The following is a 14,584-nucleotide window of genomic DNA, read 5'->3' as shown; positions in this document are numbered from 1 at the left end:
TTTCAGAGCAAGCACACAAGTTACACTCCCTCTAAGCTACATGGTTGATCAGTGCACTGACGCATAAATTCTGGTTCCAGAGGCTACTGAGGTATCTCACAGGTCTTCATGGCAGGAGGAATAATTAGCAAGAACATTGTGCAGGGGTTTTCCATTCCCTCAGCTTCCAGCAATTTTCTGCTTCTGAAGTTGTCTTCTAAACCCCTTCGAACCTTTCCCCAGCCCTGACCTTTTGGAGAGTGCTAAATTAACAGCATTTTTCTGCTCTGTTCACACTTCTCGCATTTCTGGTTGGTTCTATCTTTCTATAATACTGTATTCCCAGTGCAAAGCAGCAGTGGTTTTCATTTCTCTTCTGTTTTCCAATACACTGAAGAGATCACCACCAGCTCTACTCCAAGACTAAAAAAGTACATTTATCAACAAACTTCATATACCCTGATCCCACTTTCATAGCAGATCTAAAATGAAACTAGACAATGTCTTCCCTCTTAACACTCACAGTATAGAAGCGTAAGTCAAACTTAAAGTTATGTACATTTCTGTCCAATTTAGAACCCAAGTTTTCAAATAATAATAATAATAGTTTATCAGTGTTGAATAATTATATTCTGATTACTTACTTTGATGTTAATTCATATTAGTACTTATAAGCTAATGATGTTTGATTTCTCACTTTCTTTCTTTTATAGTTAGATAAGGTTTGCTACCTCCTAATTCACTGTCTACACACACCCCCATCTATTTTGTGACCTATAAAATATACCAACTAGGGTAGATGATTGTTTATTAGTTCTTAATCCAGCCAATTAGACTCTTTGATCGCTGAAAGCCATTTGTTCTTTCTAGCAGTAATATTTTTCATACAATTCCGATGTGTGGAAGCAGGCTATTCAGCCCATCAAGTCCATATTGACCCTCTGAAAAGCATTCCTGTAACCCTGCATTTCCCATAGCTAATCCACCTGGCCTGCATGTCCCGGTATGGTATGGATAATTAACCTGCACATCTTTGGACTGGGAGGAAATTGGAGCACCCAGAGAAAAAGACACTGGGAGAATGTGCAAATTCCACAGTCAGTTAGTCTAAGGCTGGAATCGAACCGTTGTCCCAGGTGCTGTGAGGCAGCAGTACTAACCACCGTCTTGTCCAATGTTTTTCTTAAACAAAACTATTACTCATGTTTATTCCCTTTCCCACCTTGTGCCAGCAATATTAAATGTCCAAACCTTTCTTCTTTTGATTATGATTTTGATTATACCCATTAAGTTGTAACTGTACATAACTATTTACAAATGCAGACCATCAGCTTCATTAATCACACTTTATGAGCTTCCACATATATTTCAATCATGACTGAATTTTCTTTTAGTTTTTGATGATGTCTTCTCATTTTGTACTACTTATAACTCCAAACTGTCTCTTGCAATCCTGTATGCACCTTTGTGATATATTTCAGTGCCAACATTTAACGGAATATGTTTATTCTCTTGGCTTGCTGAAAGAAAACAGAGGGTTGTAGTTGATGGAACATGTTCATCTTGGTGTCCAGTTACTAGCGGCGTACCGCAAGGGTCGGTGTTGGGTACACTGCTGTTCGTCATTTTTATAAATGACCTGGATGAGAGCTTAGAAGGGTGGGTTAGTAAATTTGCAGATGACACTAAGGTCGGTGGAGTTGTGGATAGTGACGAAGGATGTAGTAGGTTGCAGAGAGACATAAATAGGATGCAGAGCTGGGCTGAGAGGTGGCAAATGGACAAGCGTGAGATGATACACTTTGGCAGAGTAATCGGAATGCAAAGTACTGGGCTAATGGTAAGATTCTTGGGAGTGCAGATGAGCAGATAGATCTCGGTGTCCATGTACACAGATCCCTGAAAGTTGCCACCCAGATTGACTGGGTTGTTAAGAAGGCATACAGTGTTTTGGCCTTTATTAATAGAGGGATTGAGTTCTGGAACCAGGAAGTTATGCTGCAGCTGTACAAAGCTCTGGTACGGCCACATTGTGTACAGTTCTGGTCACCGCATTATAAGAAGGATGTGGAAGCTTTGGAAAGGGTGCAGAGGAGATTTACTAGGATGTTGCCTGGTATGGAAGGAATGTCTTACGAGGAAAGGCTGAGGGCCTTGAGGCTGTTCTCGTTAGAGAGAAGAAGGTTGAGAGGTGACTTAATAAAGACATACAAGATAATCAGAGGGTTAGATCGTGTGGACAGGGAGAGCCTTTTTCCAAGTATGAGGATGGCAAACACGAGGGGACACAACTTTAAAGTGAGGGGAGATAGGTATAAGACAGATGTCAGAGGTAGTTTATTTACTCAGAGAGTAGTAAGGATATGGAATGCTTTGCCTGCAACGGTAGTAGATTTGCCAAGTTTAAGTGCATTTAAGTCGTCATTGGACAGGCATATGGACGTACATGGAATAGTGTAGGTGGGATGTGCTTCAGATTAGTATGACAGGGCGGTGCAACATCGAGGGCCGAAGGGCCTGTACTGCTCTGTTATGTTCTATGTACCTGGTACGAGTTAACCTGCAGAAGGGTTTATACCAGTTGTGTGTAGGTGAAACTTGTGAACTATTAATTTAAATAGATGGGTATTAGAGGACTGTAGTTTGGACGTACTAATTTTCTTGCCTTACTTTTCAGTAATTTTTCCTGGTACAAACATTTGGAACCTAACACTGCAGTATTATATTTTACGTGTTAAAGTGTGTTTGCCAATATAAAGAAAGGTTTCATCTGTGTGCTATGTTCATGTATTTTCTAATAAAGAACAAGTTTACAACTGGTTATGCATAGTTCCCAGAAAATGGCTCCCTCCAGAGTTTTGATATTTGAAACCCACAGTAAGCAATTTTTTGTTCAATGGCAAGGAAAGACGATTTTGCCTTGCTACTACTTTCAGAATAGATGCTTTCCATAGCCTTCAGTAAATGGTCAGACAGTCGAAACCCATCATCTTCTGATGTTTATTCCATGTCCGTAACATAATACATAAGCAATGTAGTTCACAAACATATTTTTCTGACAGTATATAGTATATTATTATCATTTTAATATATTTGAAATGTTTTAAAGCCTCCTCTCATCTATAATTTGCAATCTTGTATTTTCAAATTGTTGCTTTCCATATAATACATCACTTTGACAATTATTATCAGTGTGCCCGACAAATAACATTCAAAATCGTATGATAATACAATATTGTAGGAATGTGTTGCTGTATGGAGGAAATTATGCATTAAGGAAACTGTTTCAGATTTTTCAAATAAGGTTTGTTCTGCAAATTTATAGGTATGTAAACTTGCCTGGTATCGTAGTTTGTGTTAATATTCAGTGGAAATGCATTTCGTAAAAGAAATGGTAGATTGTATGTAACATGCTAAAGAGATATGTATTCTTCATGTAAATTGTAAATAAAATTAGGTTGGTGCAATTTGATGTTAGGCCTCCTTTTAAAAACACACTGGAGAGAATGTGGCAAATTCAAGGTATCTTTCCTATAAAATGTCTGTTGAAAGGAATTTTCAAAAAGCCTAAGACTTGATCTCAGATTATGGTTTCTGTCATATATTTCCACAGTAAGGAACAATATTTTTAAGTGGTGCAATGGTATAAGTTTCACACATTCAAGTTAATTTCACAGAAATTTTCAGCTCTCCATTAATGAATAGAAATAAAACTATATGAACTGGACATGATGTTAAGAAAAATACATACAATTGTATTTACAGACATAATTTAATCAACAAACAGGTCAGCTGGCTGTATGCCTAATAGGCTCATTTCCCCAGTGTTCCTGCAAAACTTGCCCTCCTATATGAAAGAGAAAGCTGTTAAACTCTGAGGCAATATTGAATGTATTAGTTACTTAAATTCAGTAGCTTCATATGCTCCTGAGGGGGAGGAGATTGTCAAGTAAATGATTAGTTGATTCAAATTGAGATGGGTTTTTTTGCAATTGCAGAATCCTAGAACCTCCTGGTTGCATCAGAGAGCTGGAAGAATTTTCCAGACTGCAGCCCAAACCAGCATGTCAGTTTCCTAACTGGTAGGTTCATTGAAACAGAATGCCACATTTATAGAGTGTGGGAAAATGTGTGCAATATCTGACTGATGGTAGTCACTTTATATCCTATTTGGATGTTTAAAGTTTGTTTGATCAGAATTCTTAACCTATTGGGAATTGTCATGGATTTGTTAATGATTCTGTTGATGGCTTTTAATCTTAGCTAATATCTGAAATCTTCAAAATTTCACTAGAAACATTAACTCTGATTTTTCTCCAGAGATTGTGTATTTACAGCAATTTCTGTTTTTATTTTTGCTTTCCAGCATCAGCAGTTCTTCCATTTTTTAAAATTTGGGGACTAAGTTGGCTGCCGTATCTAAAAAGCGTTACTATAATATAGCATAGGTATTGCTATATTGCTATAGGTATTCAATGTAGTCATGGAAATTTTGGTATTTAAGCGATTCAGGTTGCCCTGGTGAGTAAGGCTTTCAAGTTTGTTTTTAAATGGTAATGCGGTAAGTCATTACAGTAAAAGATTGCAGTTTATGTAATAGGCCCATACCTTCATCAAAGAACTACACCACACAACACTGTTGCTGTGGAAACAAAAAAAAGACTAGTTGTAACCATAGCAATGCCTTTATGATGCTGTTGTTGCCTCTTTTGTTATGCATAAAGCTTGAAGTGTCACTATCTGTATCAGTGTTTTAACAAAATTATGATTAATGTTAATTTATTTTCATTTGTTTAAAAGCAGTCCACTGATGCTGTTGTTGAGAATAACTTTACAGCAATACAGATTCCAGCCTTGTAAGAGGGCTGAGGCAATTCAGAATTGAACCAATGGAAATGGCAATCAAAATCATGAACAAGGCTATGATATTTTGGAAACTGGACTAATTGGAAATAGCCAAATGTGGATGTATAGTACAGAAAAGAGATGTGATGGTGATAGTCACTTCCACGATAATAAATTCCAACATAAATGAAATTATTGAATAAATGCAGACTGCTTGAGAGTGAGTTGGCTCAGCGAGATTATGTTTCATGTTAGATGGGGAAAAAAATAGAGGGAAGATATAATCTGGAAGTCAGATCATATATTAAGAAGTAGATCTTGGTGTTATATTAAATGCCACAATCTAGCTAGTACAATAAAGATATGAATATAAATGAACATTTTACAACCAACAATGTAAAATGTGGCTTCTAGGAAAATAGCTCTGCCAGGATAATGTGGAACATCAAGAACTAATTGCAGTAACTTTGCATTTTCTGCCACTAGGTGTCTGCAAAATGTTTCTTTATAATGAACAGACTAAAGTCCTTCATTTCAGCTCATGAACAAGCAGGATAAAGAGGAATAAGTTGCACTATGAAGCAGGTGTATAGGGCTCTTGTGGTGCAGTGGGTAATGTCCCTATTTCGGAGCCAGGAGGCCAGCATTCGAATTGCCTCTGTTCCAGAGGTGTGTAATGACATCTCTGAACAGGGCTGTATACAATGACACTAACAGCATGGGTTCAATTTCTGCTGGTGGCTAATAAATGAAAAAATAGTGTGGGTAATTTGCTAATGGAGCAAATAAAAATGTTCAATTGTGTGTAAGAGCATTTCTGAATATAAAAAAAAACTCATGGCTGGCCGACAGCCATGCTGGTCTGAACTCCCCCAGTCTCATATAATCTTGGAAGCTAAGTAGACTCAGGCCTGGCTAGTACTTGGATGGGAGACTGCCTGTGAATACCAGACCCTAGGCTTTAGGGTTTTGTGAGTAGGAGGTATGGGTTCAAGTACTGCCTGTAAAAATATATCTAAACAGGTGAATTATAAATATATAATGAAACCTATGGGGAGCTCTTATGGTGCAGTGATCATGTCCCTATCTCTAGACCAGGAAGCCTAGATCAAGTACCACCCACTTTGGACATCTGTCACAATATATCTGAGTGGGTTGATTTAAAAAATCTTACATTCATGTCTTAACTTGTTGCAGTGATAGTGTCCCTACCTGTGAGGCAGAAAGCCCAGGTTCAAGACCTATCTGCTCCAAAGATGTGTAATAACATCTTTGAACAGATTGAATAGGAAATTAAACTCATACAATCCTAGATTCCCTACTGAGCAGAAAGAAGCTGTTCGACCCACCAAGTCTGCATCGACCTTCTGCAGAGCATCCCACCCAACCTAGACCCCCACCCTATCCCTGTAACTTTGCTAATCTAACATGGCTAATCTACCAATCCTGCTAACCCGTGTATACTATGGACAATTTAGCATAAACATCTTTGGAACATGTGACGAAACCCACACAGACACAGAAAACATGCAAACTCCACACAGACAGTCACCCAAGGCTGGAATTGAACCCAAGTCCCTAGTGCTGTGAAGCAGTAATGCTAGCCGGTGAGCCACCATGCCTCCCACTTTATTTTTATAACAAAGCTGACTCAACAGAAGTGAAACTGTAAAAGGATGTCTTTTTTGTGTAGTCTTCAATCCCTTTAAGGGTAGCTGGTGAGCATGCAGAGATTGTGAAGAGCTGGCAAAGTTCTGCCCAGTTTTGAAACAGTTTCAATTAAGATTCTGCCTTCAGCATTAGAGATTGATTTGCATAAGTAGTGTGTCTACACCTGTTTTAGGCTTCCAATATATTAACTGGCCACTCTCATTCTCCAAACCTCATTTTCTGACAAAAACAGCGGGTAATATTTCATTTATTCTATACTTGTTTTAATTATGTGCCAATAATCATGGTTCTCGTCACTAAAATAAATGTAAATATGCTATTGCCCATGAAAACCAACACATTTCCTGGAGTATATTATCAGTTACTTAAACCTAATCAGAGATTTAAATTTATAAAATGGCTTTGATTTGGGTTCATCAGTCAAAGCTTGGTGAAAAATATGTAAAATTGCCATGGAGTTGTGTATGATTAAAATTATTTGTAAATGTTTTTCAACTACATGAATCTCAGTGAATCTTACGGTTTAACACCACTCTCTTCCATCTTTCTGCACCCATCGCACCTCTTCTCCACCCCCCCACCCCCCCCAAATAAATATGGCAGAACCTCTAACAGAGTGTATACACCTCTGAAATTAGGTCACAAAAAATGTTCCTATCATTATGCAGCCTAGCAACAGCCTGATGCATGCAGGCAGGTCATGTAATATATACACTGTTGAGCTCGCATAGTTGATGGCTCTTTGCCAGTCTTCAGACCAAACTGCTATAAGGCCAATAATCTAGATGCATACATGATTACTTATGACAGATGTAGCCCTTCATAAAATAATTGTTCTGTGGAGAATTCTTTATGGTGATCTGTCTTTCCAGCTTTTGACAGGCAAGATTTTGGAAATATATGTCCTGAAATATAAAATAGAATTTTACAACACTTTTTTTCTGTTTGTGTCTGAACAAAATTTCACTGGCATTACATTGTAAGAAACCTATTTATGGTGTTGTTTAGATGATTCAATGTACTTCTCTTTCGGTTCCTGCTCGCGCTGCTCTTAGTTCATGATTGTGTTTGGTTATCTTTGCACCGAATAAAGATAAAAGATTACAATGTTTTACAAGGCATTGCAGTCTGCTGCCATCTTGAATGCCTTCATCATTGTGCATGATAACGTTGTTCCTGATAAGTGAAAGCTTCACTAACTATTGTTTCTGCCGTCACAAGTTCTGCTGTGCCAAGATCATGACACTGAATCACGTATGCCTAATTGTAACTGTTACAGAGTTGTCAAAGAAATTAGGAGTGAGAGCTTCACAGAGCAGCCAATTTTCTTGTTGAAAATAAGAAATTTAGTGGTGCTGAGTGCTCCACCTGTTCACTGTACCTTTGGCGATGTCAAGAATTTGAATTTTTAACAACTAATAGCAAACCAATTTTTAACAAACCAAAACTGGAAAATAAAACCAAGGACTGCATGTGCTCTAAATCTGAAACAAAAAGTGTCACTGGACAAGAAAGGTCACTGGACTCAAAACACTATCTCTGCTTTCTCTCCACAGATGTCATACATGCTGAGTTTCTCCAGCACTTTATTTTTATAAGAAAGCTGTTCATGCTTCCAAAGTAAATACTCAGAGTTCTGTAGTGGCCTGTCTAGTGGATCATGAGGAAAGTTTTACTGCCAAGAACACAGGTTCAGACTGGGTGGAGGGTAAAAGTTATTGATGTGTTTACAGTAGAAGCACAAACCAGTTCCAATTCCGTATATAATGGGATGTGCTTGGGTACTGATGAGAAACAGATTCCCTGAGGTTAGGAATTTCCACTTGGATGCTTGTATGTTCCAGTGCAAACACGTCTGCAGTAAGTGTGTTTTTTTTTATCCGAGCTGTTGATGTTACCGGACAAGTCAGATCCCAGACTGAAATCTGGCTTCATTGATTATGTTTAGTTTTTCTTTTGATTTAAATTAGGTGGTCTCCTACTGGAATATGAGCATGCAATGTTACAGTATTGATTTTAATCATAAAATCAAGTTATAATGTAAGATAAGTTAAAATAGAATATACCAGACTATTTACATATATTGCATGTTTAAAGATTTCAAGACTACCAGTAAAAATATAATCCAATTAATTCAAAAAGCACCCTTCTACAGCACTCATGTCAGAGTGAATTCTCTATCAACCCAATCAGTTTTAATTTAACTGTGGCTTCAATTGTTGTGGTTCTGTTCGCCGAGCTGGGAATTTGTGTTGCAGACGTTTCGTCCCCTGTCTAGATGATATCCTCAGTGCTTGGGAGCCTCCTGTGAAGCGCTTCTGTGATGTTTCCTCCGGCATTTATAGTGGTTTGAATCTGCCGCTTCCGGTTGCAATGGACAGCTGGAACTGACAACCGGAAGCGGCAGATTCAAACCATTATAAATGCCGGAGGAAACATCACAGAAGCGCTTCACAGGAGGCTCCCAAGCACTGAGGATGTCACCTAGACAGGGGACGAAACATCTACAACACAAATTCCCAGCTCGGCGAACAGAACCACAACAACGAGCACCCGAGCTACAAATCTTCTCACAAACTTTGTGGCTTCAATTCCCAGCCTTGGAATCTGATAGCGTCTGTTGAGCCTTCAAAGAACTGAGCTTATTTTCTCAGCTTCTAATGACACCTTCAGGGTTTTAACCAAACACTCTGACCTGGAACTTTAACTAAACTTCATAATTTTTTAAACTACTCTAAATGATCTTCCTTAGAAGCAACCTTTATACGCATCTAGCTTCAGTAAAAACAGAAACTGAAAATGATTTTTTTTTTACACCAAGTTATGGGTGTTTCTCCAAATCACTTTATTACAAATAAATTACAGGGGCCCTGACCCAATTTTTAAAATTCCTTTCTGGTCACAGTAGAGATGCAAGAAGTCTGGAGGACAGCTAATGTGGTTCTACTTTTCAAGAAAAGTGATAGGAATAAACAAAGGGAATACCGACCAGTCAGCCGCACACATCAGTGATTGGGAAGCTTGTGCAGGAAATTTTGGAAGAGAAAGTTAATCTCCGCTTTGGAGGCAAGGTTTGATCAGGGAGAGTCAGCCTGGCTTTGTCAGAGGGAGGTCATGCCTAATAAATTTGATTTGAAGTTTTCGAGGAGGTGTTCAAGGTGTAGATGAGGGTAGTGCAACTCATTACGAATGCAGTGGACAATGGGGACTTGGTGGATGTGGTGTACTTGGATTTCCAGAAGGCATTCGACAAGGTGTTGCACAAAAGATTGCTGCATAAGATAAAGGACACAGCATTATGGGTAATATATTAACATGGAAAGAAGGTTGATCAACGAACAGAAAGCAAAGAGTCAGGATGAATGGTGTCCGGGCCAAGTTCACCAATCTCTATAACTGTCTCCAATTTTGCATGGTACAGTTACCATATCAGATACTGATACATCCAGACAGAATGCTCTTGATGGTGTACCTATAAAAGTTGGCAAGAGTATTCACCGTCATGCCTGAGGAAGATGAGACATTGTCGGGCTTTTGTGCATCCACATGAAGAGTCCAAGAAAGCTTGTTGTTGATGACCACTCCCAGGAGCTTGACACTCTCCACTCATTCCACCTCTGTGCTGTTAATGTGTAGGGGGACATGAGTAACATCCTGCCGAAAGTCGATAATGAGTTGCTTGGTTTTGCTGGCATTGAGAGCTAGGTTGTTTTCAGTGCACCGTTTTTCCAGATCTTCCACCTCTGGTCTGTAGTCTGTGTCGTTGCCATCTGAGATTCGACTGACTATGGTGGTGTCACCAGCGAACCTGTAAATGGCATTAGTCTGGTATTTGGTGACGCAGTTTGGAACACTTCAACCCCAGGGCATCAATGGGGACTTTACCAGTTTCCTCATTTCCCCTTCCCCCACCTCACCCCAGTTCCAAATTTCCAGCTCAGCACTGTCCCCATGACTTGTCCTACCTGCCTATCTTCCTTTCCACCTATTCACTCCACTCTCCTCTCTGACCTATCACCACCCCATTCACCCATTGTACTCTTTGCTACCTTCTTTCACCACCCTCCTTGACCTATCACCTCCATCCCCACCCCCATTCACCTTTTGTACTCTATGCTACTTTCTCCCCAGCCCCACCCTCCTCTTATTTATCTCTCCATCCTGCAGGCACTCTGCCTCTATTCCTGATGAAGGGCTTTTGCCCGAAATGTCGATTTTCCTGCTCCTTGGATGCTGCCTGAACTGCTGTGCTTTTCCAGCACCACTCTAATCTAGAAACTTATAGAGATTTACAAAGTCATGAGGGAACAATGGATAGGGCGAAAATGTCTTTTTCCTAGGGTAGGAGACTCCACAATTAGAGGGCATAGGTTTAAGGTGAGAGGGGAAAGATTTAAAAAGGCCCTGAGGGATAACTTCTTCATGCAGAAGGGGGTGCATGTATGGAGTGAGCTGCCAGAGGAGGTGGTGGAGGCTGATACATTTACAACATTTAAAAGGCATCTGGATAGATACATCAGTAGGAAGGGTTTAGAGGGATATGGAACTGGATGAGATTGGGATGTCCGGTTGGCATGGATGAGTTGGACCGAAGGATCTATTTCCATCCTGTACGGCTCTTTGACTCTATTTATCAGAAGAAAGAAATTAAAGTATGAGGGGAAGCTTGCCAGAAATATAAAAGAAAATGCCAGATGAAATGAACACATAATTTACTTTTGTCTTCACTACAGGGGATACAGAAACATTCCAGTAATACCTGTAAATCAGGAAGTAAAAGGGAGAGTGATGAAATTGCAAATGTTGAGGAAATGGTACAACGCCAACTGATAGAGTTGCAGGTTGACAAGGTGAAGTAGTCAATGCACTTATGTAAATTCTCCAATATTTAATGGATTCTGATAAGTTCTATCACACTGAAAAGTAGCAACTATTATTTTTCTTTTCAAGAAGAGAGAGAGGCAGAAAATGAGAAACTATATACCATTTAGTTTGATGTCTGTTGGGGAAGGTGTTAAAATTGGTCATTGAGGATTAATAACTGTTTCTTGGTAAAACTGATGTGGAGGTGCCGGTATTGGATGAGGTTGGACAAGGTCCAAAGTCACAGACATTAAGTTATAGTCCAACAGGGTTACTTGAAAGCACCTGAAGAAGGAGCAAGTCTCCAAAAGTTTGTATTTTCAAATAAACCTATTGAACTGTATCCTGGTGTCCTATGATTTTTGACCTTGGTGAAAATGAAGGTAATCAGGAAAAATGAGAATAAAAGTGAAATCCTTTTTAACCAAAAACTAGAGATTATCTTGAAAAAGTAACATGTTGTGGATAAAGGAGAGCTTTTAGACATCTATTAACTTTAATTTTTATGTGAGCTTTGGCAAGGTGCCACATAAAAAGTCATTGCATAAAGTTCATGCTTTAGTGGATAACATATCAGCGTGGTTAGAAGATTGGCTGGCAGAAAGCAGAGTATAAAAATAACTGTCTTTCTGATTGGTAGTGACAAATGGAGGTTTGTACTGGGACCTCAATTTTTTACAATTTATATCAGTAACTTAAATGAGGGGAGCAGAGGCAGATGACACAAAGATAGGTAGGGAATTTTGTTCTGAAGAACACACAAGGAAGTTGCATACTCATGAATATATTGAGTGGGTGGGCAGAAAATCTGTCAGGTGAAGTATAATTTTGGGCAAGCTATTCACTTAGTCATAGAGATGTACAGCATGGAAACGACACTTTGGTCCAACTTGTCCATGCTGACCAGATATCCTAAATTAATCTAGTCCCATTTGCCAACATTTGGCCCATATCCCTCTAAACCCTTCCTATTCATATACCCGTCCAGATGCTTTTTAAAAGTTGTCATTGTACCAGCCTCCCTCACTTCCTCTGGCACCTCACTCCATACATGCACCACCCTCCGCATGAGGAAGTTGCCTGTTTGATCCTTTTTAAATTTTTCTCCCCTCACCTTTAACCTGTGTCCTCAAGTTTTGGACTCCCCCACCCCAGGGAAAAGGCATTGTCTATTTATCTTATCCATGCCACTCATGATTTTATAAACTCTATAAGATAAACCCTCAGCCTCTGATGCTCCAGGGAAATTAACCCTAGCCTATTCAACCTCTCCTTATAGCTCAAACCCTCCAATCCTGGCAACATCCTTGTAAATCTTTTCTAAATCCTTTCAAGTTTCACAACATCCTTCAATTTCATAGAGACCAGAATTGCACGCAGTATTCAAAAGTGGCCTAACCAATGTCCTGTACAGTCCAACATGATCTCCTAATTCCTGTACTCAATGTACTTATCAATAAAGACAAGCATACCAAATGCCGCCTTCACTATTCTATCTACCTGTGATTGCACTTTCAAGGGACTATGAACCTGCACTCTAAGGTCTCTTTGTTCAGCAACACTCCTCAGGACCTTACCGTTAAGTTTATAAGTACTGCCCTGATTTGCCTTTCCAAAATGCAGCTCCTCACATTTGTCTAACTTTGGAAGGAAAAATAAAAAAAACTTACATGGAGAACAACTGCAGAACTCTGAATGCTGAAGGATCTAGGTGTTTTCGTGCGTGAGTTACAAAATGTTAGTTTGCAGGTACAGCAAGTAATTAAGAAGGCTAATGGAATGCTATACTTAATTATGAGAGGAATTGAACAGAAAAGTAAGGAGATTACACTTTAGTTGGATAAGGCTTGGTGAGACCACATCTCAAATACTGTTTGCAGTTTTAAGGAAGGAAGGAAGTAAATGCCTTGTAGGTAGTTCAGAGGAGCTCTGTTAAATTGATACCTGGAAATGGAGGTGAAATTGTCTAGTGGTTCAACTGAGTATTAAAACTTGTCATTGTCCCAGCTCATAAACCTTACTTAATAAAGTTATTACCACACTTCCCTGAAACAAATGTCTGGCAGGGAGTGCTGAGGTTGGTACAGCTATTTTCAAGCTTTTGACGATTTCAGTTTGACAGGACCCAGATGGGAGGTGATTTGGATATTTGTTGATTCCATATCAAAAGTAGGATTCTTTCATTATCCGTGACAATAGTGACATGCTGCGGTGGAATCAGCATCTGCATAGCAGGAGAGCTTTTGAAGTGGAGGAGGGCAAGGAGAATCATCACTCACCTTCTCAGGAGAATAATAGATCCATTGCTAAACCATTTAGATTGTTGTCGGCATTTCCTCATACTGCTGGTTTACCTAGAGGGAAGTTTAGTAAATGAAATACTATTGTGCACTACCATCACCATTGCCAGCTGCCAATCCTGCATCTACGCTAAGCAGTAGATTCATTCATTCCACATGCATTTATGAATCCCATTGTGTATTGACATTGATCACCAAAAGTGTCTAAGGGAAAAATAAACACAGGAGATGCTAAGTCGAAATGCGAAGTAAATCTGGCAAAGTTTGTCGAGAGAGAAATAAATTGTCAAGTCAATGGATCTTGGTTAAAACTTGAGAGTATTAGGAATTGTACAGGAGCACGAGAAGAGAATGAAAGATCTTCAATAAAATGAAAAGCAGAGGTGACTAAATATTGAAGTGAGTGATCATACAAGGGAAAAAGGGATGCTCATGGGATGTAAAGAAAAAATATTTGGACAAGGTGCTTGTATGAAGCACAGAATCATCAGCAGCAGCTGTCATTCTAAAAATAAGGGCAAAGGTTTTGATTTTAAACTGAAGCACTCAATATTGCACCTTGTCGAAAGGTGAGTTGCTGTTCAAGTATTCATTGAGTTTCATTAGAACAGCTGAGAAGTAAAGGACAAAAAGATCATAATGGCAGTGGACAGACAACTAAGATGATAAGCAACTTAAAGTTTGGAGTCATGTTTTTAAAATGATTTCTTGGATACATGCCTTCAGACTGGAAAGTAACAAATGTAACCATCTATTCAAAGGTGGAGAGGATAAAAACAGGAAACAATTGGCCAGGTAGCTTAATTAGGAGAAAGTGAGGACTGCAGATGCTGGAGATCAGAGCTGAAAAATGTGTTGCTGGAAAAGCGCAGCAGGTCAGGCAGCATCCAAGGAGCAGGAGAATTGATGTTTCGGGCATAAGCCCT

At 39.2% G+C, this 14,584-nt stretch overlaps 1 protein-coding gene across 4 annotated transcripts in view; it reads left to right on the top strand.

The window, feature by feature from the left end:
- prickle2b (prickle homolog 2b) overlaps positions 1-14,584 on the top strand; it is a 286,023-nt gene that overhangs the window by 98,042 nt on the left and 173,397 nt on the right. The window contains exon 4 of one of the 4 annotated variants that reach the window (XM_072582476.1): positions 3,978-4,061. The exons of the other annotated variants lie outside the window; for them this stretch is intronic. The gene's annotated coding sequence lies outside the window, so the exon portion shown is untranslated. The remainder of the gene's footprint in view (positions 1-3,977; positions 4,062-14,584) is intronic. 4 annotated transcript variants of the gene reach the window in all.

Source organism: Chiloscyllium punctatum, chromosome 12 (genome assembly GCF_047496795.1).
Source record: "Chiloscyllium punctatum isolate Juve2018m chromosome 12, sChiPun1.3, whole genome shotgun sequence".
In the NCBI taxonomy this organism is placed as follows: Eukaryota; Metazoa; Chordata; class Chondrichthyes; order Orectolobiformes; family Hemiscylliidae; genus Chiloscyllium; species Chiloscyllium punctatum.
This window is presented reverse-complemented; position numbering and strand designations above follow the sequence as displayed.